The 27,145-nt window shown below is 40.8% G+C and overlaps 1 protein-coding gene across 3 annotated transcripts in view; it reads right to left on the bottom strand.

Moving 5' to 3' along the window:
- The window catches only part of NOL4 (nucleolar protein 4), a 399,454-nt gene that overhangs the window by 182,422 nt on the left and 189,887 nt on the right, over positions 1–27,145 (bottom strand). The gene's annotated exons all lie outside the window — the stretch shown is intronic.

Raw genomic sequence — 27,145 nt, 5'->3', positions numbered from 1 at the left:
CTGAAGACACACACTGCAGCCCCCCCGCTACACCAACAAGACATACACAGCAGACACACACCAACAAGACTCTTCTGCCCACTCTACACCCACAAAACACACACACACCAACAGAAGACACACACACTAATAAAACACTCTGCTGGCCCCCTTTACACACACAAAACACACAACAGACACAAACTTTTCCCCTCACTCTCCTGTGCAGAGCTCTCTGTAGGCAGGGTGGGGGAGGAGTCAGTGCCTGGCTGCTGCCTTCTGTCCAATCACCTCCCCTGTCTAAGAGCAAATCTCACTCTTTGTGAATGAGAACTGAAAGCTGATTGGCTGAAAAACTTGGCAAGCTGCCAAAAATTTCAGGCCATTACTGATTGGATAATGCCCGGAATTTAGAGAGCAGGGATTTCAATAATGCCCGGAATTTACCAGCTTTAGCCTATAATTTTTATTATAGGCTAAAGCAGTAAAATTCAGGGCATTATTGAAAACCCTGCTCTCTGATTGGTTAAAATTCCAGGCATTATCCAATCAGTAATGGCCTGAATTTCAGCAGCTTGCAAAGTAAAGTTTTCAATTTGTTTATTTCCAGCCAATCAGTTTTCAGAACAGTTGAGACAGGGCAGGGGATTGGTTTGAATTAAGTAACAGCTCTGAGACAGGGCAGGGGATTGGTCAAAAAGTATCAGCCACGGTTTGACTCCTCCCCCTCCCGAGCTGACTGAGATTTTCTGAGCAGATTCAGTTGAATGGGGGAGAGAGACTGCAAAGAAGTAAGTGTGTTGTGTGTAGAGGTGCAGTGTTGTGTGTGTGGGGGGGGAGGGGGGCGGATGTGTAGAGGTGCTGTGTTGTGCTGTGTTCTGTGTAGAGGTGGGGGGGGGGGTGGAAAGTTTAGTAAGTGGCTGCATTTTTTATTGTGGCTGCAGTGTGTGTGTGTTGTGCTGTTGTATGTGTAATGTAGCAGCAGTTTGTGTGAGTGTAGAGCTGATGTGTGTGTGTGTGTATAGAGCTACTGTGTGTGTGTGTGTGTATAGAGCTCCAGTGTGTGTGTGTGTGTGTGTGTGTGTGTGTGTGTGTGTGTGTGTGTGTCAGAAGCAGTGTTTATGGGTGTAGCATGTGTGTGTAGCAGCAGAGTTTGTGTGTGTTTAGAGCTGCTGTGTGTGTAGAGCTGCTGTGTGTGTAGAACTGCTGCTGTGTGTAGAGGTGCTGTGTAGTGAGTGTATAGGAAGTGCTGTGTTGTGTGTCTAGAGCTCCAGTGTGTGTGTGTAGAGGCACTGTGTTGTGTGTGGTGTGCTGTTTTGTGTGTGTGTGTGTGTGTGTAGTAGTAGTTTGTGTGTGAGCTGCTGTGTGTGTGTGTGTGTGTACACAGAGGGGGCGGCAGTGTGTGGATATAGATCTCTGCAGTGTAAGCGTATATAGAGGTGTTTTCATGTATTTACCATTTTATTTTAATAAAAAAATCTATTTAACTATACAAAAGTGTCTATTATTTATGAAATAAGTCTACATTTAGCCTATAATAGTAATAATCCCCTCAGAACAGGGCATTACTGGGCAATAATGCCCTGGCTGGGTTAAAGTCCCTCGGCTTCGCCTCGGGCCTTCAACTCTTCCAGCCAAGGCATTATTGGCCAGTAATGCCCTGTTCTGAGGGGATTATTACTTAATTAACGCCTTTACTTTCGATGGTACAGTCATTCTTTAGCCCAGAACCTCCAAATCTTAATTCATCTAAATCCTTGAACCTTGCCACCAACAAAAGCATAACGGCTTTCTAAAGCACACAAGAGGTATCAAAATGATCCTTCTAGTATTCGTAAACTACTATTATAAAATGATTGCAGCAAATTTAGATTTAGTTTTTTCTTCCCTTGAGTGATTCTACTTTTTAAGAGGCTGCATTTAAGGGTTAATGGTTGGTGTGATACAAAAATAATCAAAAGGAACATTTTGCACTACAAAAATTGAACCATTAAAAAAGGTATGTAAACTTCTATGGTTAAAGGATAGAACTGGTAGGTTCATGCTACCAGGATGTTTTCAGCTCCTGGAACTTCCCCCTCCACCCTGGTTTCTGAGATGTTCACTGGTGAAGTTACCGGTGTTACTTTGTGGTAGTTACAGGGGATGTAAATGGCTATTTAATAGAAAGTTACAACTGAAGATGTTGTGGATTCCTATTGGCCCATGATTTTGCATCCATTTTGTTTCCCTTGGAGGGAAATTCAAACTTGTTAACTTCACTGGTATCTTGTAAATAGTGGTGTTTGCCTCGAGATGACACCCAGTTTCCCATCCTGTAAAAATTGAGGGGTGAAAAAAATATAACTAGTAGAGTGGAACAGCTTCTGATGGCTTATTAAAATGTACTTAATGTAGTCCTTTCTTTTCATGCATAATTGTTTGCTTGTTTGTTCTTGTATTGCGCTTCTAGATTTACGTAGCGCTTTACAGAGACATTTTGCAGGCACAGGTCCCTGCCCCATGGAGCTTACAATCTATGTTTTTGATGCCTGAGGCACAGGGAGATAAAGTGACTTGCCCAAGGTCACAAGGAGCCGACACCGGGAATTGTACCAGCTTCCCCTGCTTTAAACTCAGTGCTAGTTAGTGCCTTTACTCACCGAGCCACTCCTTCTCCCTAGAGCCATGCATACATGTTTCTATGGAAAGGAGTAGTGTGGTGTACAAATGACACAGTCGTCCTTTGAGGGAGGAAAGCAGATTCAACTAGCAGCACATAAATGGTTTTTTTTTTACAGTAAGGGCAGTACAATGTTGAATGTACTACTCATGGCGACTATTATGGCAGATGCAGAAGATATCTTTAAGAAAAGGTTAGATATCTTTTTTAGAAGGAAAGTTATACCGGAATATGCCAAATACTGTATGTTAAACATGGGAAGAATGTTGATCCAAAGAGTAATCTGGGGTTTTCAGTTTGCCTTCCTCTATTACTAAAGCATAGATTGAACTCGATCGTCTTTTGTTTTTTTTCAACCTCATCTACTACTGTACGTAACTATCTAAATATGATGTGCCTGGTTCATGTACAGAAGAGGTACTGTTTGAATTTGAATGTGCAATCTTACTGTATGTGGAGGCATAAAATGCAATGTGTCATAATTACTGTTGGAAGTACTATCATTCACCCAGTAGTGCAAGCACAATGCCTAAGGGTCACACTCGACTCCTCTTTCACATTCTCCTCTCACATTCAAAAGGTAGCAAAACCTGTCGTTTTTTCCTCCGCAGTATTATAAAGTTACTCCCTTTCCTCTGTTGCTCGACTGCAAAAACTCAGACACTCATCCTCTCCCGTCTCGATTACTGTAACCTCCTGCTGTCCGGCCTTCCTGCCTCTCACCTACAATCTATCCTAAACGCTGCTGCCAGAATCACTCTACTCTTTCTGAAATCTGTCTCAGTGTCTCCCCTGCTGAAATCACTCTCCTGCCTTCCAATCAAATCCTGTATCACACACTCAATTTTGCTTGCCACTTTTAAAGCTTTACACTCTTCTGCTCCTCCTTATATCTCAGCCCTAATTTCTCGGTATACACCATCCTAACTCTTGCCTTCTGCTTAAGGATGTCTTCTCTCTACCCCTTTTCTATCTAAAGCCCTCTCCTGTTTTAAACTTCTCACTGACTGCCCCACACCTCTGGAATGCTATTCCTCTCAATATCCGACATGCCCACTTTCTATCAACCTTTAAGACCCAACTCAAAACACACCTGCTTAAGGAAGCATATGAGTAGGTCTATGAGTGATAGTTTTACACTGCATACATAAACCTTGGCCCCTTGCAGGTGCGCTTACCAGAACGCCCTCCTACTCTCTCTGTACATCCTTCCTACCAACCAATTAGATTGTAAGCTCTTTTGAGCAGGGACTCCTTTTCCTAAATGTTACTTTTATGTCTGAAGCACTTCTCCCCTTTATGTGTTATTTATATGATTTGTTATCTATATGATTGTCACGTGTATTACTGCTGTGAAGCGCTATGTACATTAATGGCACTATATAAATAAAGATATACATACATAATTGTATAACTCCGCTTTGGGATTACTATGGCCTTAAGGGGTTAACTGTGTGGGAGCTACATAGAGTAATGCCCTTCCCCATCACATTCTGCCCAATGTAGTGATGGCATGGCAGGATATATAAAGAGAGCAGAGGCTAATAGAAGGTCAGGTTTTTGTAGGAGACACAGAGGTGGAACCTCACTGTGTATAGTGTATATAAGTTCAGTGTATAGATAGGTCTAGGATAAGGACCCCTTTATTATTTTCTAGGCAGGGACAGTGCCCTGTTTAGGTAGCATTCCCAGACATGACTCCACATTACTTTAAAAGCTCACAGAGAGACAGCCTATACCTAGAAGGGGCTTCACTGGCCAAAGCAACAAAACATAGCTGGACCAGCCCCATTTGTGGGTCCATAGCTGACTCTCACACAAAAGGCCACAATGTGGCGTTCAGTAGAAAGATGGGATGCTGATCACAGACAGATAGAGAATTGTATCATATCCAGTGGATATGGAGCACTACAAACACTATAGAACAGAGTGATCCCATAGGTAAAAAAAGAAGTCTAAGGCCTCAGCACCTCCCTAGTGCGTCAAAACTGGGGCAGCTAAGGAAACCGCACAAACATTGTAGCCAAAGGATACTCAAGTAGATATACAAATGCCCAGTATATAATATATGTGAGAATGTGTGTAAAAGATAATAAGGCTGCTGTTTGAATGAATAAAGTTCCTGGTGCCGATCATTGCTTACCAACGCCCAGCCTGCACGAATCCAGCACCCTGACAAGTTAACAAAGACTGAGCGTTGCCATGCACACAGACATTTTGATGTAAACTCCTTTTGGGCAAGGACGGTTGAAAATTGTTGATTGTATTGCCATGATTGTCATATTGATGCACGAAACCCCCTTTTACTTTCGCCAATTTTTTTAAATCTGTGTAAACTTTTAGTTTGGGGCTTAAGTAAATATATGATTTTCTGCTAGGCATCACATCCAGAATGTACCATTATCATTAAGCATTTGCATGCTGTGGGGGAAAACCAATGTTTCTTCAGAGCAAACAACTCATTATAATATGCACTTTCTTTTTTAATTTGAGTAAGATTGTACAATTTTACTTTCAGGTTATTAACTTTACATAGCCTCATCTGACACTGCATAGTCACTAATGCACACTTCTCTTTCTGATTAATCAATTGCTATTACTGAGATGGTGCCTTTGTAACTGGAAGACAACTGGACATGTTAACAAGGTAATTAGATCACTGCTATATGTTCTTGGGAACTAGCAAAATAATGAAATCTAAAGAATGTTACATCTTTGGTTCAGTGAGTAAAGGCACTGACTCTGCAAATCATTGCACTACCATTAATGGAACCTGGTTCAAATCCTCATGTCAGCTCCTCGTGACCTTGGATAAGTCACTTCTCCCCATACCCGTGGCACCAAAATTATATTGTAAGTTGTATGGGGCCTTAACTCATTTGCCCAGATATATCAAGCAGTGAAAAACTGGTGTATTTATCTCGTTTACTAAAATGTTTTCGTAAGTTCAGTTCATATCTCTAATCTAAGTAAAAAATGTAGTAATATTTGAACGATGTTCGAAACGCGTGATATGTAAATATTATTTAGCTATTTTCTTTAATAAATAATCACATAAATCATAATTAGAATTGAGAGACACTGGCAGACGAAGAGCTACGTAAGTATTTATTTATATAGCGCCAAAATTGTACTCAGCGCTTCACAAAAAATACAGTACATTACAGGGAATTATAATAATACATTAAGCGCAACAAAATCAGACAATAGGAAAGGAAATCCCTGCCCGAAGAGCTTACAATCTAAGAGGTATGATGGGAGACTTACAGAGACAGCAGGTGAGGGAATAAGTGCTGTAGATGGCAGTGCTTGGTCACAATGGGTAGTAGGAGTGACAGTGAGTGTGGTACAATAGCCATGCGTGCAGGCTATTAGGATGCTTGATTTGTGGGGAAAGTTTTAAGGTTGGTCATGATTAAATTAGAAGGTTAAAACCATTTGCATGGGAATAGATGGCAGGAGAGCAGGTGTGTTTATGTCTGGGTTCAGGATTAGAAGAGATATCCCCAGCAGCAAGAAGGAGTAGATATAGGGTGTGAATAGAGGATTTGTGGGGGTGCTTTTTATTGAGGGGTAAAGAAGTTGTTGGGAAAGAGATGTATAAATAATGGGCACATGCAAAGGTGTATGGGCACATGCATAGGTGGAGGGGAGGAGAGATGAAGAAATGTGGATAGGAGGGATGTGGGGAAGTTGGAGAGAACAGAAACATGTACAAAGGAGTGAGGAAACAGTAACCAGAAAAAGCAATAGGGAGGGCATAGTGAGATGCAGGAGGAGAGACTAAAACAGGTATTGGATGATAGGAAGAGTACAAATTATCAGAGTATTTAGAAAGTCAAGTTCTCACAGTTACAAGTTTTAAGTAGTTTTTGAAGTGCAGAGTCAAGATCTTCCTGTAGTATTCAACTCCACTTCTTACTCCAGTATTAACTCCACAGACACTTTATGTGACACTTTGGGGTAACACAGCCATATGTCTCACAGCCAAGATTGACTCATTTAAATACTCGAACACATTTTCATTTGACTAACAAGGGAGGGGTCTGCCTATTCAGCTCATACAAGGTTGTTAAAGATCAATAGCAGATGGGCTTGAGTAACTACATATTCATGATCTGAGAACTTGAAAATACTTTGTTTACTGTATATTGACATGCATGTATATGATAATATGTAGTAGCATCACACATACCATTCTCATTGTTACTGTCATTAATGAAATGTCAATCACCCATTGCTGTGTAGTCGCCCTTTCAGCAAGTCAACAACAGGTAATCAATTAATATGCAACCTACAAATATAGTACACACATACTATTGTTAAATGCTCACATACTGTAACCATTGTAAACATTTAACATAGCGTAAGTTACAACAATTAAACGCGAGAAGAATAGAAAGCAAAAATTGAATTACTAAAGATTTGGGTAACAATGATAATTTAAAAATACTACTGTTCTTCATGTGTTATCTAATGTTCATATTACTGTTACTATTACTAACATGCCTAACACTTAGCAATACATAATGTCAAAATATTGAGACTTCACACGTCAAGGACAGTACTTACACATCATTTATACAGTATAAGCACTTAATACATCTAAGTACAGTAATTTGAAAGAAATAGCCCATTGCAGTTTAAATATTTTTATTTAATAGAAAATTCCATTGTGTAAAAGTATAATACAAAAAAAAATGAAAAATATCCCAAAATGTAGTAAATATAACATGCATGTAAAACAAATTAGTATAAAAAAAAAGATGAAAATGTTAGTAGTTCTTAGAGTTGACTCGATATATTCTTCTGGGTGTCCCCTTGACAGATTAATTCTGTCAAATAATTGTATGATAAATTAGTTACTGTATTTAATAATAAACCAGAAATAATGAATGTGTAAAAGAGCAATACAACATTTTTTTCTTACAGTTTTGATTGAGGGGGAGCTGAAATCAACGTGGCTCAGCTCCGGAGGCCCCCTGCCTCAATCCTGTCTAAAAAAAAAAAAGCCTTGTACTGCCTCTTTAAAGTACATTGTCTATACACATGTGGGTCTTTCAATGTAGGCGCATGCGTGGTCAATGAAATGCATATACGTGTCACTTGTTAATGATAGCTCTATGTAAAGTAACATTTACCTTGCTTATCCTCAGGCTGAAAATTGGGTGGCAGCAACACATTGAATTCATATTAGAAGTTGAGTTGTGGGTTCATGTAGTTTGCAGAGTTTATTGATCCGTCATGGTATTGGGTCATGTAGTCGGATGGCATCATGTAGTCGGATGGCATCATGTAGTCAGCTGGCATTATGTAGTTGGCAGGGGGCAGATACTCAGGTGGGACCATATCGGCATGATCATTTATGGCACGTCTATTCAATCTATTTCTCCATTGAAAGTTGTTAGAATCCAACATACCCATGGATGACGCGCAGTGTCCAGTACCCGCTCTTCTTGCCGGCGCGTACTATTCTAATAAAGCAATCATTAATGGTTAAGTTGCGTCCAACAAAATTCTCCCAGCCTTTTTGGTCATTGGTGTAGAATGAGTACTTGTCAGTGATAAAATTATATATTTCATTCAACTTTCTTTCTGTTCTGTCTTGTATGGCACAAAAGATCATATAAGCATAACTGATGGTCGGATTTGTGTTGCATGTAGAAAGAGACATGGTGCCTCAAATTTTTCAGCGTTGCATGTCTACATTGTGCACTCTCTTGGATTCGGACAACTGCATATTGTGGTAGTCTAGCCTTCAAGAGCAACGAGTATAAATAGGCGTACATATTCAGTGCGACGCCAAACCTCCTGGCTCCAATGCCGGCAATAAATCATGCTTTTCTGTACACAACAGTACTATATATGTAAAGTTGTTCAATCATAACACCTAACAATGTTATAAAGCATAAAGTAATATGTTCTATATTATCACGTTATTTTAGGTGAATCCACGTCTACAACGTCAGACACAACTGAACATGTGGGTCACTCTCCACCAGATGAAAAAATTATCTTACATCTGTTAACATTTACAGTATGTAACTAGATTGAGCTGGAAAAACATTTATGTATACGAATATACACAAGAATAATGTATTTTCCAGCTCTCAAGACATACAAAAATATATACAAATATGGATAACAGCTTTCTAATCGTCAATAACTGTAAAGAAACAATTATAGGAATTTACACCCTCACACACCATTAAATAATGCACATTCAATTAACATATGTTATGTATAACCTATTATAGGTATATCATCACATGCAACTGAGCATGAAAGCACACAACATATACTACTGTGCCTTCAAGAGGTAAGTGCAAATACATGAATTAGTCAATTTGTGACTTCATATACTTCTCACTACCCTTTCCATGCAAAGGATGTGAAAAAGTTAAATCCAAGAGTAAATGCAACGGCATATCTGAAAACATTACCAGGAATGTTTTGAATAATAAAATGCATATTACTCTTAACAATACTCATCATGTAAACATTATTCACAAAACAAACAAATTAATATAAGTTAACACCATTTGGGAGCTATTGCGTATCTAAACGAAACTTGCCTCACACATTATGTTACTTTTAATTTTCCTAATTTGGACTGTAAATGTCAGTCACGTAATACTGCACTTGTCACGCCTCATACCTAACACATTGTCATTACCTAATAATGAATATACTTCAACAATGATCAGTTTACCTGTTTACAGCAAAGTATCAATAATCGTATATACATTAGTACAAAGCTGGAGTGTACTTGTTATATTTTTGTAAGTGTTGATTGATGGCTTAATGCATCCCAACTCATACCACATTGATTGAGGCTGCAGAGGATGTGACACAGGAAAACGATTTGAAGCCTGTATTTACACTCGTACTAGAGCCGACAGCACTAGACCTCCCAGCTCCAGAAACAGTGGTTCCTTTTCAACAGCCACATGGAACTCCATGTGCAGCCATGATGAGCATTTCACAGGAGACCATGCAGCTCTACCTAGCGCAAGTTATGCATCGGAAGCAACTGATGCGTAACCTTGCACTGCTTCACCAAGTTATAGCAGAGGTGTATAGGAGCTTTCGGGCTCACATAGAACAGTGCAAAAAAAGAGCTGCTTTGGATCCAAAAATAATGAGGCAGCTAATAAAAATCCAAAAAGAACAACTCCAGGCTAGTAAGGAAAATAATGCCATAGTCAAAAAAAATGTATATTTCACATAACCCTTGGGGAACCAATATGACAAAGATCTCATCCCTAATACAACATAGTAATGACCAGGTGTGTGGCCTTTTAAATGAGGCCATCATGATCTTGAGGCGCCAAACACCATGTTCCCTAAGTGAAAAACACTACCTGTGTTAACACCTACTGTAGTACTCTTGCTAGCACCTCTACATCTACCCACTGTTCTCTCCTGCATGTAGAGGGGCACGGACCCGAGGATGTGGAAGACTCACCAGTCGGCAAAGTCAACAGGAACCCATTCCAGCAAAGAGAGGGTGGAAATAAATGTGTTCATATCACCAATGTTGTTTTTTGTTTGTGTTCTTGAACAATTTGTTTAAAAAAAAATAAGAGAAAAGAGAGCTGCTTCTTTGTATTTCCACACTTATCACAACATGGGTGAGAGTGTGGAGCTGGGGATTGGGCACAACAGTTTTGTGCTCATTGGGTATCTTTGTCTAGTAAGGTTATCTTAATGATTAATAAAGGTTTGAAGAACAATTGACTAATACACATGAAGTTGGCAAAGAGGAGTAGGTAATGAATAATATAGTTTATTAACCCCTTTCATCATGTAGTCTAGTTAATAATAATAATTTAAAAAATATATATATATATATACACATGTATTAAAGCAACAAGACTACATTCCTCCCTCCCTAAAAAAAAATGTTATTTTCTTATTTGTATATTTAAAACGTGACAATGTATAATTCTACATTCTTACCTAAGATGGCAATCGTTTGGTGCTCCTTTGATTAAACTGTAGAAATACTGATTGTGTGACAAACATAATGGCTGCTTCAGTCGGTGTAAGGTCGCGTCTATAGTGCAGAATACGGCGCGAGCTACGTAGCTCGCGCTGAAACAAACTAGGACGCCAATGCATATGCATATAGTAAACGCGTGCACATGTGCTACAGGGAGAGTGGCTCTTCACAATACAAACAAGTTTGTATTTCCAGCACGACGCCAGGTCACGGAGGAGTGCGGAAGCTAGCAGAGTTCTACTATGGACGCGGGCTAACTCAGCAGCTACTATGTATCTTGATATTACTAAGGTAACTTTATCTGTTATCCCAAACAGGAAAGTGTTGTAAATATCTTGTACTGCTTGGGAGTTGGTCTAAAACCCTTATGTAGAAATCAAAGAAAAAACAAAAAGCAATAATATGCGCAACAAATCTAAAAAATGAAATATAATAATAATGCAACCTGACTGTCTCTGCAGCTGAGGTCCGCTCTCTCACCCAGAGAGAAAATTTAAAAAGTCTATTTGGACTTTCTATAGAAGTCAAAGGATGCTTTACAACTGTTTACAAATGGTATTATTGAATAATAATAAAAAAATACTATGTACAGTAATACAGAACTGATATATTATTTTTTAAAAAAAACGCATACGATGTCACATGTTAGGATGTTTTAACATTTACAGTATATTTCATCACTTATTCCATGCTGGTTTACCTGACTGTGTATATCATTTGCTCTTCATTTGGCAGTACATACAGAGGAAATATAGGGTTAACGACAGCTTGAAGTAGGATATAAATAATTTACTAAAACAAATCAGTTAAGACTATTGTCATCCGTATCGAAAAAGGAACAAATGCATATTTTTACTAAAAAATGTACACATTTTTGCTAGTAGCGATCGCGTTTAACTCATCAGATCGCAATTTATCAATATGTGTGCAGAACCAGGGTACTGCATGCTAGCTTAAAAAACAAATCGCTCATTTGTGGAGATAACATCTCCACATTTCTTATCAATGCTTGATGTATCCGGGACATTGTGCCTGCAAAAAGTCTATGCACAAAGCTGCATACACACTGTCAGCGCTATATACAGTAAGAGAAACAAATAAAAAATTTTATTACAAACTCGTGTATATGATTCATTTGGCTAGACCTAATCCACATTTAAATATTATCCACATCTAAATGCTATCATTACCTGGCTCATTTTCTGTTTTAATATCTGAATTTAGGAGTCATACATATTTATGAAGTCCTGCTGGATAATACAATGCACAAGTTAAGTATTATAAAAGGCAGACATGCAATCATTAATTCAGTTTAAAAATCATTAAATGAATGATCTCTTCACAGTAACTATATAGAACTTGTATTTTAGGTGCTGGCAATACTGTCACCCTCAAAAATATCTTGTATATATTGTGATGTCTCTGTCACAGTGTAGGATGGTTTGTCCCAGATTAAGACAGGAAACAGTATTTCTCTAAGTGGGGTTTGTTTACAAGGATAAATAATACACTAACAGGCCCACCGTACCTTTAAGTCAAAACAAAATCATAAAATAAAATCCTACTCCTCTTAGGAGACTAACTACACATTCAGCTTCAACCCTTACTACCTGCATGGACAGCTAAACTGATTACCACCCCAAACAGGTACTATTATAGCTGAACATATACAGTCTCTGAACACAGCAATAATGTGTTTCGCTTATCTGTTACTCCAGGGTTTGGAGTACACGTCCCCGCTGCAGCTCGGCCTTGCGGCCTTCCTTCCTAGGGGAGCTTAACCCCATGAGAGCTCAGACAATCTCTCCTCTGTATGTTAAGGACAGGACATCCCCGCTTCGCAAGGTCTCTCGTCCTTTCTTCTTCGTGGGATTAACAACCCCGGCAGTCCCAGCTGGCTCTGCGACCACCGTCCAGCGGGCCTAGGGGGCTGTGCCAGCATCCACAGCTGGGGAAAACTCTTCTCTGTACCCTTCTCTGGGACAGCAGTCTCTGTCTCTGTGGCAGCTCTCTGTGTTTGCCTTAAAACACTTCCTTGTTCAATCAGCAGTTCAGCCTGCTCAAATAGTTAGCAGCTGCTGCAGGCTTCTCTAGGGAGATTAACTCTATGTGCATTGGAAACACCTGACCTATTCCAGCACCTAGAGGTCAGTGATGGTATCACATATCCCCCTCCCCAGCGTAACATTGTCCTGTGACGCGGCCCGTGCACTATTCCCGTGCACCGGCCTCTTTGTCAGACGTCTTACATCCTTCTCTTCTTTTTCCTTTCCTTCAAGTTGAAGAGTTTTTCCTTTGGGGCAAGTACTTGGCCTTCTGGGCCTGCAGACTGGTACTTCGCTACCTTCTTGTCTTTCACTTGTTTGATTTTAGTGTTGAAGCTCAGCTTTTGGTGTGGTACTTTTTGGAAAAGCTCCTGAGCATCTTGCAGTCAGTTGGCTCTCTCTGCCAGCTCAGCCCGGACTCTATACCACTCTGTGACCTTGATCTGCATATCCTGAAGATGCATCTCCGTCTTCTTCCTCTTGTGCTCAGAGTCTTCCTACCCTGTAGAAGAGCCTCGTTGGTCAGCTCCTTGCGTTCACTTGCCAGTGACTGTTTGGCCTTCTCTTGTGAAGACAGTAACTCCGCTTTAGCGGTGATGGCTTTTGGACCTTTCTCCATCAGCATACCTTCAAAATTTGAGACTAGAGACCGGTCATTCACCACAAGATCTGTGTTTGGTTCCACACCATTTACCTTCAGTACTTCAACTTCGGCGGGATTCTCATTAACCCCAAGTGCACCCATGGCGCCTCGCTATTACAGTCGGCAGACTCGTAGGCCTGGGCCTTTCTTTCTTGATTCCTTAACTTACTACGGAAGTATCGTTGGATAACCTGTGAGGTCTATCTCGTCTAATGATCATGGATACACTTCCGTCCCTTTCTCATCCGAGACTGTATCTTTGCAGCGGCTGCCCTCATGGCAAGGAATCCACTTTGAATCCCATGGGCACTGCAATACGACTGAATTCTTACTGTGCTACTACATCGCAACTTGGTCCTCCTATTCCGTGCCTTGTGGAAAGTAGACAGTAGTACTGCAATGTTATTGCAGTCACGCTTGAAGGAGCGCATCCCTTGCTCAGGTGATAATCTCGTTTTGCAGTTGAGTAGTTTCCCCAGCTCTCATTGTACCCTTGTCTTCACGGGCAGTAGTTTCTGTGGGATACAGATGTTTGGGCCAAGCCAATACCTTTTCCTGTAGTGGAGACATATGTAGAAGCACATGCACACCACTGGTAGGTGCTGGAGGGGGGTACTTATCTGCAGTTGCGCTGTATCCAGGGAGGTCCAGACATTCCAGAGGTACTCGAGCAAAGGAATGGAAGCAGGCACATGGTCTTTCTAAAGGTGCAGTTTATTGTGCCACCAAAGGTCCAACGTTTCGGCAAATAGATTGCCTTTATCAAGGATCCTTGATAAAGGCAATCTATTTGCCGAAACGTTGGACCTGTAGTGGAGACACCTGTGCATTACTGTTTCGTGGAGCCTCATTCTGTTTTAACACTAACGCCATCTTTTCTATGGAGTGCTTCTGTGAACCAAGTGTCTGTTTTAAGTTTGTAACCTTTTTCTCCAACTTCATCTGAGAAACCTCCTGCTGGGCAGCAGTAGAGTCCACCGTAGCATCCCGCTAAGTCTTTGTTGCTAGGATCGCTGCTGCTTCTGTTTTCCATGCCTCTTTCTCCTGGGTGTACTGACTTTTGGGCATGGAGCAGCCTCTCTGCTTCTTCAGCTCTTGCTCTAATTTCTGAACCTTCTCCCACTCCCTCTCATACAGAGTCACCTGGCATCTAAGCTCTGCATCCAGCGATATTCTGGTGACACTCAGCACGGCCTTCAGCTCCTCATTCTGCTCTGTGGGGACATGCTGACTGGGTACTCAGCCGTTCCTGTAGCAGTTGTACTTGGTTAGCAGCCTGGACCCTTTCTTTCTGTAGCACTCGCCGCATCTCCTCAGCATCTGCCTGTTTCAGCTTGTCCTCTTGCAGACTCACACGCAGCTCTTGCAGCTGGCTCCGTAGTTTGTGTAGTTTGTGTTCTGCATGTGTTCGCTGCTCCAGGGAGACACGTTCTTCTTGCACCCCTATCTCTGCCCTATCTCTGCATTCTGTAGTGCTTCCTGCACTTTTAACTTTTCATGGGTCCTTTTTCACTTTTTCTGCTTGGCGAAGCTTCTTATTTCCTTCACTGACCTGGTCAGTCAAGGCTGAATTTTTCTGTCTCAGACTTGTATTTGCTCTTTTTATAGTCTCTAAACGAATTAGGCTCTTTTCCTCAGCATCCTTTAATTCACAGACCTCGTGCTGATGTTTTTAATTTCTTTCTGGGACATCTCGTAGTACCGTTTCCAGTCAGTATTTGTTTTCTCTGATTCGCTCAGTTTTCCGTTCATGACAGTAACTGTGGCCTTTGTCATCCCAAGGCTAGTTGTCATTCCTGTGAATATTGCACCAGGCACTCTGGTCTTTTCTAATCCACGTCTTCTTGACCACAAGGGGTAAGAATTATCTGCAGCTTCTGCTGCAAATGGAGGCTGTCCTTTTTGTGGGGCCCCATAGGAGTCCTCCTCCTCATCGTCATCATATGGCCTGAAGGGGCAGTGTTTGGTGTGACCAGGCTCTTTACACCCTGAACACATCTGCTGTTCCTTTTGCGGGGCCTTGCAGGGACGCTCCTTCCTCAAAGGGCACTGCTTCGTGTGGCCATGCATATTACACAAAAAACACATTATAGCCACCATTTTTCCTTCCAAGCGTATTCTTCACCTTGACCTCTTGGAGTACCTTACAATGCATCTGATCTCAGACACAATATTAGAGAGGGTTGGGGTTCCCAACCATGCATCTGATTTCAGATGAACTATTCGAGAGGGTTGGGGTTCCTTACAATGCATCTGTTCTCGGACGTGCTATTAGAGAGGGTTGGCGTTCCTCAGAATTTCACAATATAATTATAGGGTTCCTTAACAAAAAACAAAGGTTGGAAGCCACTGACTTACATATACTGTAGCATCCTTTGTCATGGAATAGTGGCATTGATTCTGGTGCAAGTACACAAATCCTGCGTGCCTCCCTTTATGGAGTATGCAGCTAGGAAAATAATTGGCCTTACATTTATGGAAAACAAGTGAACAAATGTGGATTTGTTTTCCAGAAGGGTAAAGCCAATTTTATTCCTAACTGCTTACTCCCTGAAAGTATTAATTTATATGGTTTTACTGATACGTTGCGTTATAGGGGTAAGTCTCAGCTCACCTAGCTCTGCTTTGTTTAATAGTTTTTGGTGGTGTCTGGACACTCCTTTCAGGTTCTGAGCTCTTTGCCAATTCTCAAATGAGCAAATAGGTTTTAAATACATTTATCTGGCAGTCTGAAGTTTATTCTCTGTATGTACAGCATGTATATCTTTATTTATATAGCACCATTTACATACATACAGTAGTGCTTCACAAAAGTGATAAACGTGACATACGGTACTTCCTCGATTGTAAGACGCCATAGATTGTAAGCCATTAATTTAGCACTTATAATCGAGGAAATATGGTAATAACAATTTTAATGGAAAAAACAGCAATCTCCTGCTCAGCCAATCAGAAGCGAGGTGGGCGGGCAGAATGGGTCAATCACAGGCGGGGCCACATAAGAGTCTGCGAGGTGGGTGCAGCTGTTGAATGGCAGACCGTCTGCCGTCAGCCTGAGGCCTTTACTGGTTGCCCCCCACCTCAACGCCATGCTTCCCGGTGGCACCAGGATGTTCTCATAAGCGCACTTGTGCGAGCTCCACTGTTGCTTGCACTCGTTGTTGTGGGGTAGAGGGGGGAACCCCTCGCCACTGCAGATGTGACCCTGGCAGTGGTAACAGTGTCACTCCTCAGTGGGAGGTGCAGGTAGGCGGGAGCTGGGCCTAGCACGAACTTCACATCTCCTTGGGGAGCAGCCCAGTCCAAGCATGTGTCTAGGGGGGATCATGGTAGGGTGCATGCAATTTGGGGAGGGAGTGCATCCAATGCCGGCCCCCATATACTCCTCCCTGCTGGCTGTATTCACGTAGGTGTGAGACTGCGAGGGGAGTATGATGGGACAAGAACAGTGCTATATGTCATGTAGCTGAAGCACGCTATTTCCTGCGCTGGGGACCCCCTGGTCTATAATATCTTGGATTCACCAAAAAGAATAAGGTTGGCAGGGATGAAATCAGTTCACTCTTCCCCGCTGCGGCGGCTCTGGCTTCCAGCAGCACCCACTAGCAGATTTTTTTTTAAACATCGATTCTAAGACGTGTCCCAATTTCAGACATGTGAAAAAGGGGAAAAAGGTGCGTTTTAGAATCGAGGAAATATGGTCATAATATAACACATATTGAGAATAAGATCTTGAAACATAAAAGTAATATTAGGAAAAAGGAGTCCCTGCCCAAAAAGAGCCTACAATCTACTGTAAGTGGTGCAAACGCGTTCTGGTACGTGTGTCTGCAAGGGGCCAAAGTCGATGTATGAGGTGTATAGTATGTCACAGAGTTACCCATATGCTTCGTTATGAGGTGAGTTTTAAGATGGGACTTAAAGGTTGATAGAGAGGGTGCTAGTTGGATATTGAGGGGAAGACCATTCCAGAGGTGGGGCAGTGAGTGAGAGGTTTTAGGTGGAAGAGGACTTTAGATACAAAAGGGCCAGACAGAAGACATCCTTGAGCAGAACACCAGAGTCGGGCAGGTGTATAGCGAGAAATTAGGGCTGAGATGTAAGGAGGAGCAGAAGAGTGTAAAGCTTTAAAAGTGAGGAGGAGAATTGAGTGTGTGATACGGGTATGACAGGAGGCCAAGAGAGGGATTTCAGCAGGAGAGATGCTGATACAGATTTAGGAGATAGTAAAGTGATTCTAGCAGCAGCATTTAAGATAGATTGAATGGGAGACAGGTGAGAGGCAGGAAAGCCTGACAGTAGAAGGTTACGAGTTTTAGCAGTAGAGCGACAGAGGAAAGGGCAAATCTTTGCAATGTTACGGAGGAAAAATGACAGGTTTTAGCTACATTGTGAATGTGAGAGGAGAATGTGGCACCTAGGCAGCGTGCTTGTGATACTGGGTGTATGATAGTGCTGCGTAATGTAGAAGGGAGAATTAGGGCCAGGCTTGGGAGGAAGTACAGTAGGAGAAGCTTTATCCTTAACATGTTAAGTTTGAGACTGCTGAACGCCATCTAGGATGATATACACTTATTTTATATTTATAGTGTATTTTATACTGAAGAGGTGGCGAGTGTCTATGACTGACAGAAATAAGAGAAAAAAGTGTATGTATTATTAATTTTCACTAAGGAACTTGCGCACCCACAATTTCCCTTCATAATATTAAGGGAATCTTGTTTATGGCTTTTGCCCGTTTTAATTGCACTGAATCACAGATAGCATTATGCTTCATTAATTTAACCCTCTAGGTACTTTCACATATTTCACAAAGTTCAGTTTGCAGGACAATAGGACAATAAGAAATCGATCTAAGACATTTGGTCATGGCCATTTTGCCACTGGCGTTTAGCCACCACTCACCTCGGCACAGGGACATCGCACTGCCGGCAATTTCACAGGCAAGATAAACCCGCAATCTTATTACCCTAAAAATCACTAATCTGAGCCCCTAATACTAAAGCTACCCCTTACCCTAAACCCCTTATCCGAAACCTCTACCCTTAAAACCTTAACCCCTTACCCTGATTCTCTACCCTAAAAACCTAACCCCTTACCCTAATAACCCTGTCCTTAACCCCCTACCCTAACCGCTAAAACCCTTTACCCTAATAACCCTATCCTTAACCCCCTACCCTAACCGCTCTAACCCCTTATCCTAATAACCCATTCCCTAACCGCTCTAACCCCTTACCCGAATAATTCTGTCCATAACCCCCTACCGTAACTGCTAAAACCCCATCAATTAACTTACCTTATTGGCGAAATGGCCGGTGGCGGATGCGGTGAAGAAGTACAGGGAGAATGAGTTGGGTGTCACTAGAATACATGCATTTATTAACCTTTGGTTGAACCTTCATACTGTATGCAGTCATACAAACAGTACCACAAAAAGGTGGAGTTTGGTCATTTAACACATTTTTCTAATTATTTTAGAAATGTTACTAAACAACATAAACTGTTAGTAATATTTCCAAACAAAGTTAATGGAGACTCAGGTTGTTTTCGGTTGCTTAGCTTTTCCATTATTTGGCTCACTGCAGGATAATGATTACCATCCACGTCTTCGGCAAGTAGGTGGAATTAAAAACATTTAAGTAAATCATCAAATGGCTGCAGAAAACCAGGACAAACAATTAACACCTCCATCAGAGTCCCACCTACAACATCAATGCTTCAAACTCATAAACTATTATAAAATACTTACAGTAAGCTTGTGAAATGCAAAAAACAGATCACTCATCAAGATTTACCTTGTACCTATTAGTGCCATTAGATAAGTGTTTATTTGTGTAGGACTGCACCTTTACAGCCCAATTCTACTCAGATTTCTGACAATAACATGGCAATTGTGGTTTTGTTTTTTTAATCGGCAGAATACACTAGTATAGAGTAAAAATAATGGGCGATATTAATACTATTGGACAATAAGCTTCATAAATGCCTCCATTAGACTTTCTCCAGATTTTAGCCAGGATTTTGCAAAAATGGGAGTGTATTAAAGCCTGCGTAACCTTGCGCATTGACTTTTAATAGTTTACAACAACAAAAAATTGCAAACCGTGCCAATTTTCAACACATTTTTCAGCAAAAACAAAAAAGGAAAAATGTTGCCTAGTTGTGGAAATTTGCACTAGTCTCCATACTATATTCCTTCTCATCCAATTACTGTATGTGCTAACAATTGTGTATCGCTAGTTAGGATGTTCTGTATTTGTGTCATTGAATACTAAACACAGCAAAAGAGAGGACAGGGAGTGATGTGAAGAGGGAGTTGTGGCTCTTTTGTAAGCCACATTGAGGCTTTAGTTAAGGCTTTCAAAGCCTGTTCCAACATATGTAAAAATTCTACAGTAGGTCTTAATAAAGCGTAAATAACATTAAAATGTTATATCGAGTATGTTTGTAAGAAGGAAAGGCCATTAAAACAATTTAGTTTTTCTTAACATCAGTCTGCATATTGTTCAACACATCACAATGCTTCAGAACCTAATCGTCTTGTTAGAGGTGTGCATTTGATTCTGTATTTGGGCTCTAATTTTTTTTCCTTCATGTTTTGGTTTGGTTTTGCTTTTGCCAAAACTAGATTGGTTTGGAATTTAGCTTAAGGGTAAAATGGGAATAGGATGAAAAAAAATCATGAAAGGCATGTTTTCTGGAGCTTCAACTACGTAAGTATTTATGCTATATGCAAAAATAATGATAATAAATACTGTAATAATGAGGTTTGTCTTTTTCCAATTCTGGCAAAGTAAAATAAAGACAGGACGAGACAGTCTCCATGTGCAATGAATTCAACATGTTTACTGCCTTTACTGTAAATAACCCTTTCCTCTGTTGCTGGTGAAATCTCCTTTCCTCCAACCGTAAGGGATGACCCACTCTCGTTTGTACTGCCCTTGGGATGAATATATTAAAAGCTCCTTGTATTTTCCCCGAATATATTTGTATATAGTTATCATATCCCCTCTTAGACACCTCATTTTAATGCAAACAAATCTAATTTAGCTAGCCTCTCCTCATAAGTTAGATTTTCCATCCACTTTTTCATTTGTTGGCTCGTCTCTGCACTTTTTCGAGATCCATAATGTCTTTTTTTATGGTGTGGTGCCCAAAAATTTACTCCATATTCAAGGCCTGTTTATTCTTGTTTCCGAAATGCATAACCTTACATTTATCTGTATTAAACCGCATCTGCCATTAACCTGCCCAAGTTTCCAGTCTATCCAAGTTCTTCTGAAGAGAAATTACATCCTGCTCTGATTCTACTACCTTACACAATTTAGTGTCATCAGAAAAGGTGGAGACTTTGCTCTCTATGCCAACCTCAAGGTCATTGATAAACAAGTTAAAAATCAGGGGTCCCAGTATCAATCACTGAGGTACTCCCTAAAATACGAACACACCTTTGGGGTGGGTAAGGGGCTTGAAAGGGTGGTATAACGTGGGCTTATCTGGGACCCTTGGATGGGCTTGCTGGAGCAGCATGGTCGGTGCACAGAAGGGCCATGCAACTGCTGTCAATATGGCTCCGGTTGCCATCACAATGGGAACGCTATGTGACATCACAGCTGCACGTGATGCCCATTGCCATGACAATGGGAATGCTACGTGATGTCACGCGGTGCCGCATTGCCATGACAACATGAAGTCACGATGCATCAGCGCCACAAGGCGCCCCATTGTCATGGCAACTTGATGCATGATGTTACATAGAGTCCTGTTGTCATGGCAACGCAGCGCAGCCACATTGACAGCAGTTACAGTGGCGAGATGCTGGGAGGATGTCAGAAGGATGCCAGAGGATGCCGGAGGACACCGGGAGATGCCGCCCCTGAAGGTAAGAGCTAAATGTAAAAATGTTATCTTTGGGTTAGCCTTCAGTAGAAGCTGGCAACTGTGGTACGGTCCCGTGACTGCTTGCGGCCTGTGAGGATTAACACTGCATGGGGGGGGCCCACTGAAAGGAATGGACCACCCCCCACAGCGACGTCATGGCTGTCACCTCCCCCAGCGCCACGTTTTTCCCGAGTTGTTCCTCATTTCTATTCACAAGGTCTCTACATTTTCATCATTCCCTTCATAAACATCTTCCCTTATAATAGGTTTTAGATCCAGTTAAACATGTAAGCATACTCCACCTCCTCTTCTATTTGCTCGATCCTTCCGAAAAAGGGAATAACCCTCTAAATTAACTGCTCATTCATGAGTTTCATCCCACCTTGTTTCAGTAATGCCTATGATATCATACTGCTCCCTTGCAGCTATTAATTCAAGCTCCCCCATTTTATCTGTCAAACGTCTTGCATTAGCAAGCATTTATGGTTTTTTCAGTCTGTACTATTATCTTATCTGCTCCTGCCTTTCTACTCCAATTGGATTTAGTCTTTAGAAGTTTTCTAGTAATATCTGTATTTAATATGGGTGTCTTGCTGCTGCAAAAACTCCCACTTGGCATCTTTCTACCTCCATGACCCCTAGCTATTTCCCCATCTCCATCTATTCTGTCTACAGTAGTTCATTATCTGTTGCTTGTCCCTCCCCCCTCCATCTTAGTTTAATATCTCCTCCAACGTGTTTTATTCTACAAATGCACACCTGATTTCCCAGCAATATGATCTCATCAAAGTGCAGCAAAGCAAGATTAATGGTTTGATGACTTAAAACAGTGACATTTTAAGTTACAAACGGATTATCCAAACGTTACGGTTGGCTTCAACAATAACAGGAAAGACAAAACAAATGAAAATACAGTACATGGAGTTTATTGAAGCAAAAACAACATTTTGGTCCATAACAATGATACTGCTTCAGTATACTATCTTCACTCGTTAAACCCAGTGAGTGTCTGTGCTTCACAACTCTTTATACATTATATACTGTATAAAAAATGTGTGTACTTTGTTTTTCTTTTTTGAAGTTGTCTTTTATCTACAAAAAAATATAACACCAGTAGAGAGGTGTATGTTTGCACAGTAATCCCATGTCAGACAGGTGTATGTTTGCACAGTTTGTTTGCAACGTTCTTAAATTGGTTGGTCGGTAAAAATACTGATACGTAGCATTGAGGTAGCATCCCAAGGTAGTAAAATACTGATATACGTAGCATAGAACTTTTTAATAAGGTGTTAATGTTTTAATGACTATTGAGCTAAATGTCAAAAACAGAGCAACATAAACATTGAAAGCAAGATGCCATATATATTTCCCACTGTGTGTTCCAAATAAAGGCGACAGTAATGTCCATATTTACTTGGTGTTATTCCATAAAACACCATCCAGCGCCGGAAGACATCTTAGGTGTTTCCGTGCACTTGGTAAATATGGCCATACAGATGTACTGTAGCTAAGGTTATTGCACCCACTCTAAATGCAGAATATTGCGTTGTAATGCAGAGTATTACAGATTTTCTATAGGCTTCAATGGCAGTGATGCTGCGGAATATCACAGAATATCACACCAAAACGCGGCAGCGGGTGTGATAATCTTGGCTACCTCTATCCTAGAAAATTGAAACAATAAAATTATACAGTCCTCTGAAAGGGTGCTGCTCCTTAAAGGACTCTATCCAAGTCCAGAGAGAGATAATCGAGGCAGGGGATCGGGAGCACACTCACATCCAGGAATATATCAAAAGTGAAGACACACAGTACACATATAGTGCAATATATAGTGCATATAGTGCAACAGAGTTTCTGATGAAAATAATATGGATAAATAAATAGCAATCTGAGGAAGCTCTGATTTCGAGCGAAACACGTCGGTGGACTGCACATACCTTAAAGGGATTATCAGGCTTTTGGTGAACTCTGGTGACATCCTGCTAAAGAATAATGCAGGAGACCCAGAAGGTGAAAAAACGGAGCACAGCAGCAACACATCAAAGGGCCACAATACCATGGCTAAGTTTAAAAACAATTGAATGAAAATAGTGACAACATGGATCAAATGAAGGTAAATTACTCAAATGCGTTTCACACATGTTTCAGCGCTTCGTCAGAGAGTATATTGCTCGATCATACACACAGGTATATATAGCCCTCACAACCAACCGGAAGGAAGGTGATGGCAGGTTTTATGGTGTATGTGTAATCAGCATGACCAAAATCGGCAAACACACACAAACACACTGATCACAGTGACACCCCTCGGATGGAGGCTCAGACTATACTGTTAACCACAATAATGAAAAAAGCAAAAAAAGGCAACCAAAAAAACCCCCAACAATAAATGCTATAAGAGAAATAAGTATTGAATTGTAACAAGCTAATTTAAAAGCAACAATCTAACCTATTAGGGAACAGAACAGTATGTGAAACTTAATTTGTTTAATTATTTATATGTATATATATTCTGAATAACAGATATTGATCAGGCTTTTGAAAAAGCATTACACACAAATAGATCTGATTTGTTAGAAAAGGTTAACAACAAAATGCCTTGCCATGCCTTGATGTGGCTAGCAGGCTTATAACGCTTTGGCCAAAGGGTTTAACTAAATGACCCTTTTCAAGAGATATATACTGTAGGTATTTCACTGTGTATTTTTGTTTTTGTTGTATACATTTAGCCACGCCCACTAGCACTCCAATTGACACATATACATATATTATGTGGTGATTTTTTGGGGTTCCTCAGAGCTTGCTGGGTATCTGTGTGTTTATTAACTTTGTTCAGCTGGTCTCAGCTATTTTGGAGGTTAGTGGCTCCTCCCTCCCATGGTTTAAGCTCGTCCCTCCTCACTTCCCAAGTGAACAGGTCTTGCATGCAGCTGGTTGTGACAGATCCAATGCGACCATTCTTCCTCTATTTATAGAGGTAAATAAGAATTTTAATCAGTCAGTGTTAGTTAACAACAAAATGCCTTGATGTGGCTAGCAGCCTTATAACACGTTGGCCAAAGAGTTTAACTAAATGATCCTTTTTCAAGAGATATATAGGTATTTCACTGTATATTTTTGTCATATTGGATGTAGCTTTGGGCTTTTCTTTTTGTTGTATACATTTAGCCATGCCCACTAGCACTCCAATTGACACACACACACACACACACACACACACACATTATGTGGTCTTGCTGGGTATCTGTGTGTTTAAGAAATTAAAGAAAATGAAAATGTAAGAAAGACTATAATTTGTGCAAAGTATGCCTCAACTTGAAGACATTACTGTTACCATGACAGCGATCAATGTTCTCCTATTGACTTGCTATACAGTGCTTTTTATTTAGAATCAGACTGTTTTCTGTGGACTAATTCACAGAGAGGTTTTTTTATTTAACACACACTGTCAATGCAGCTTACATAATTATGGCTCCATGCCATATAGTATTTATATTTAAGCATATTGTCAAGTCATTTCATTAAGTACAAAAATGAAATGTTTTGCTGACAGCACAACCTGAGTGATGGTTTTTGAGATACGAAATTGAGTAGAGCAGAATCTGGACTATTTAATTCACACATTTGTTTAAAAAAAAAAAAAAGACAGTAACTCAGACTTCCCACAATATAAGATAGTTGATACATCTAAAGCAAATTTAGAGCAAAATAGACACATATTGCATCATTTTCATCTTGCGCTTCTTGTGTCAATGTCCAGTATCCATGTGTTTTGCACCCTGTGAATCAGGTTGCAATTTAGACAGTGGGAGTAACAGGAGTTTGGGGTAGAGGAATTATAACAAAGAGATAGATTATAATGAGATGTATCAAATCCTGTGACGCTGTGCCTCAGCTCTTTATATTGTACAGGCGGTCCTCTGTTATCCTACGAAATCCGTCCCGCAAACCACCGTCGGATAGCGGATCCAATGTTATTCCGTGGCGGTGAGCGGCGGATAATCCGTTCCGACGTCGGATAATGCGTTCAGCAGAATGGATCATCTGGCGTCAGACAAACCGTTTGACGGTTAACGATTCGGCGTATAGCGAGGACCACCTGTATTTGCATTTTTTTTAAAGTCAAGTTTGAAGTGCTCTAAACTTTTCCCCACGTGATGCTATCCAGAGGTAAATACCAGTATATTCTTGAAATGATAATTCCCAGGCTGTAAAAGTACAAATGTAAATCACAGAAACACTTGCAGATAATTGAATCCTTTGTTTTCTTGTCTCAAGTGTACACTGAGCCCACAGGTTCAACTGGCCTATCCCAAAAGGACCAATTATGTTAACCTGTTATTTGCTATGTGAGCTAGTGTTAGAGAATGACTTATGTGAGTATTTGGAATAAATATGTACTCACTCAGTAGGAGGTCTTGATGAAACCGTCGGCGTGCTCCAGTATTTGAGAAGTATCCAGATAGACAAGGTGTGTAAGACGATGCACAGGCTTTAGGTGAAAAAAAAGGTGGTAGCTGGACTGCTCAAAACAGGTACAAAAATCCTTTATTGACGGCACATAACAAACAGCAAGAGTTTGATAAAGCGCACACGTCACGTGATATGCGTTAGCGGGGGCTCATCTCCTTGCTGTTTATCATGTGCCGTCAATAAAGGATTTTTGTACCTGTTTTGAGCAGTCCAGCTACCACCTTTTTCCCCCCCTAAAGCCAGTGCATCGTCTTACACACCTTGTCTATCTAAACTTTTCTGGCTAACAATTTGCATCAAACGTAACAAATTCTCTTACATTAGACATAATTGCGCAAGGTGTCCAAACAAAATTATTTTTCTACCTCAGCTCGATAATGCCACTAAGTGGATTGTACTAAACATACAAATATTGCATTTTATAATTGAGAAGGATTGTGTTCAAGCGTGTGCTGACAAGTTTTTTTTTTTGTTTATAACCAAAAATACCGTATACAGATGTAGTAACACTTAACTGTTTTCAGCACTGGGGCAAGCGGTAATCATGTGACAATGGCGGGAGGAGGGTTAAGGGTGTGGGGGGTCAGATCCAAAAGCATGGACCACGCGCTGCGCGACTGTTGCTGACACCGTCTCCGGCGGTGCAGATGTTTGCTTTTTCAGCCGCACCTACGTAGACAGTAAGTCTCGCTACATCTGTAAATAGCCTATTGAGATACCTCTTACTGACTGCGACCTATGGACCTTGTAAACGGAGTCCAGGGGGAATGTAATAGAAAGGCTGACTTTCAAATAAAAATAAAACCTTAGAGATTTTATGAGAAAAAGGGAGTTACAGTAAAATAATCTTATGGGTCTGCTTCAATATGAACGAAGCTAGGAATTGCTAAACTATCGGTCTTCAGCCAACCCAATATTCTGCCCAGAAATCATTTCATATAAAATGTCCTTTTAAAAACACATCAGTTTCAAAATAACCATTTCGATCTACGGTAGTTATTAATGCACAAAGCAGAGGAAGCAGGAACGGTGAATTAGGGGATGAGGGCTCTCAGTAAGATCTCTTCTTCTGATCATGGGCAAGCGACTCAATCTCCTTGTGTATCAGGCTCTAAAATGTTAGATTTGAAGCTCTATGAGGCAGGGACCACATGGAGCTGCAACACACAGTGCTGCGTACACTGTCAGTGTTATAATAACTTTATTTCATATAGCGCTTTTCTTCCAATGGGACTCAAAGCACTTCACAATTACAGTATAGCATGTGGTAAGCAGCATTGTACAGTACATAGGATTGTTACAGACACAGTCCTTGCCCTGCAGAGCTTGTAATCGGTGTGTTTTTCGTGCCTAAGACACAGGGGAAATGAAGTGACTTCCTCAAGGTCACAAGGAGCTGACACCTGGAGTTGAACCAGGCTCTAATGATTCAAACTCACTATCATTGTTCATAG

This window comes from Ascaphus truei, chromosome 2, assembly GCF_040206685.1.
Source record: "Ascaphus truei isolate aAscTru1 chromosome 2, aAscTru1.hap1, whole genome shotgun sequence".
Taxonomy (NCBI): domain Eukaryota; kingdom Metazoa; phylum Chordata; class Amphibia; order Anura; family Ascaphidae; genus Ascaphus; species Ascaphus truei.
This window is presented reverse-complemented; position numbering and strand designations above follow the sequence as displayed.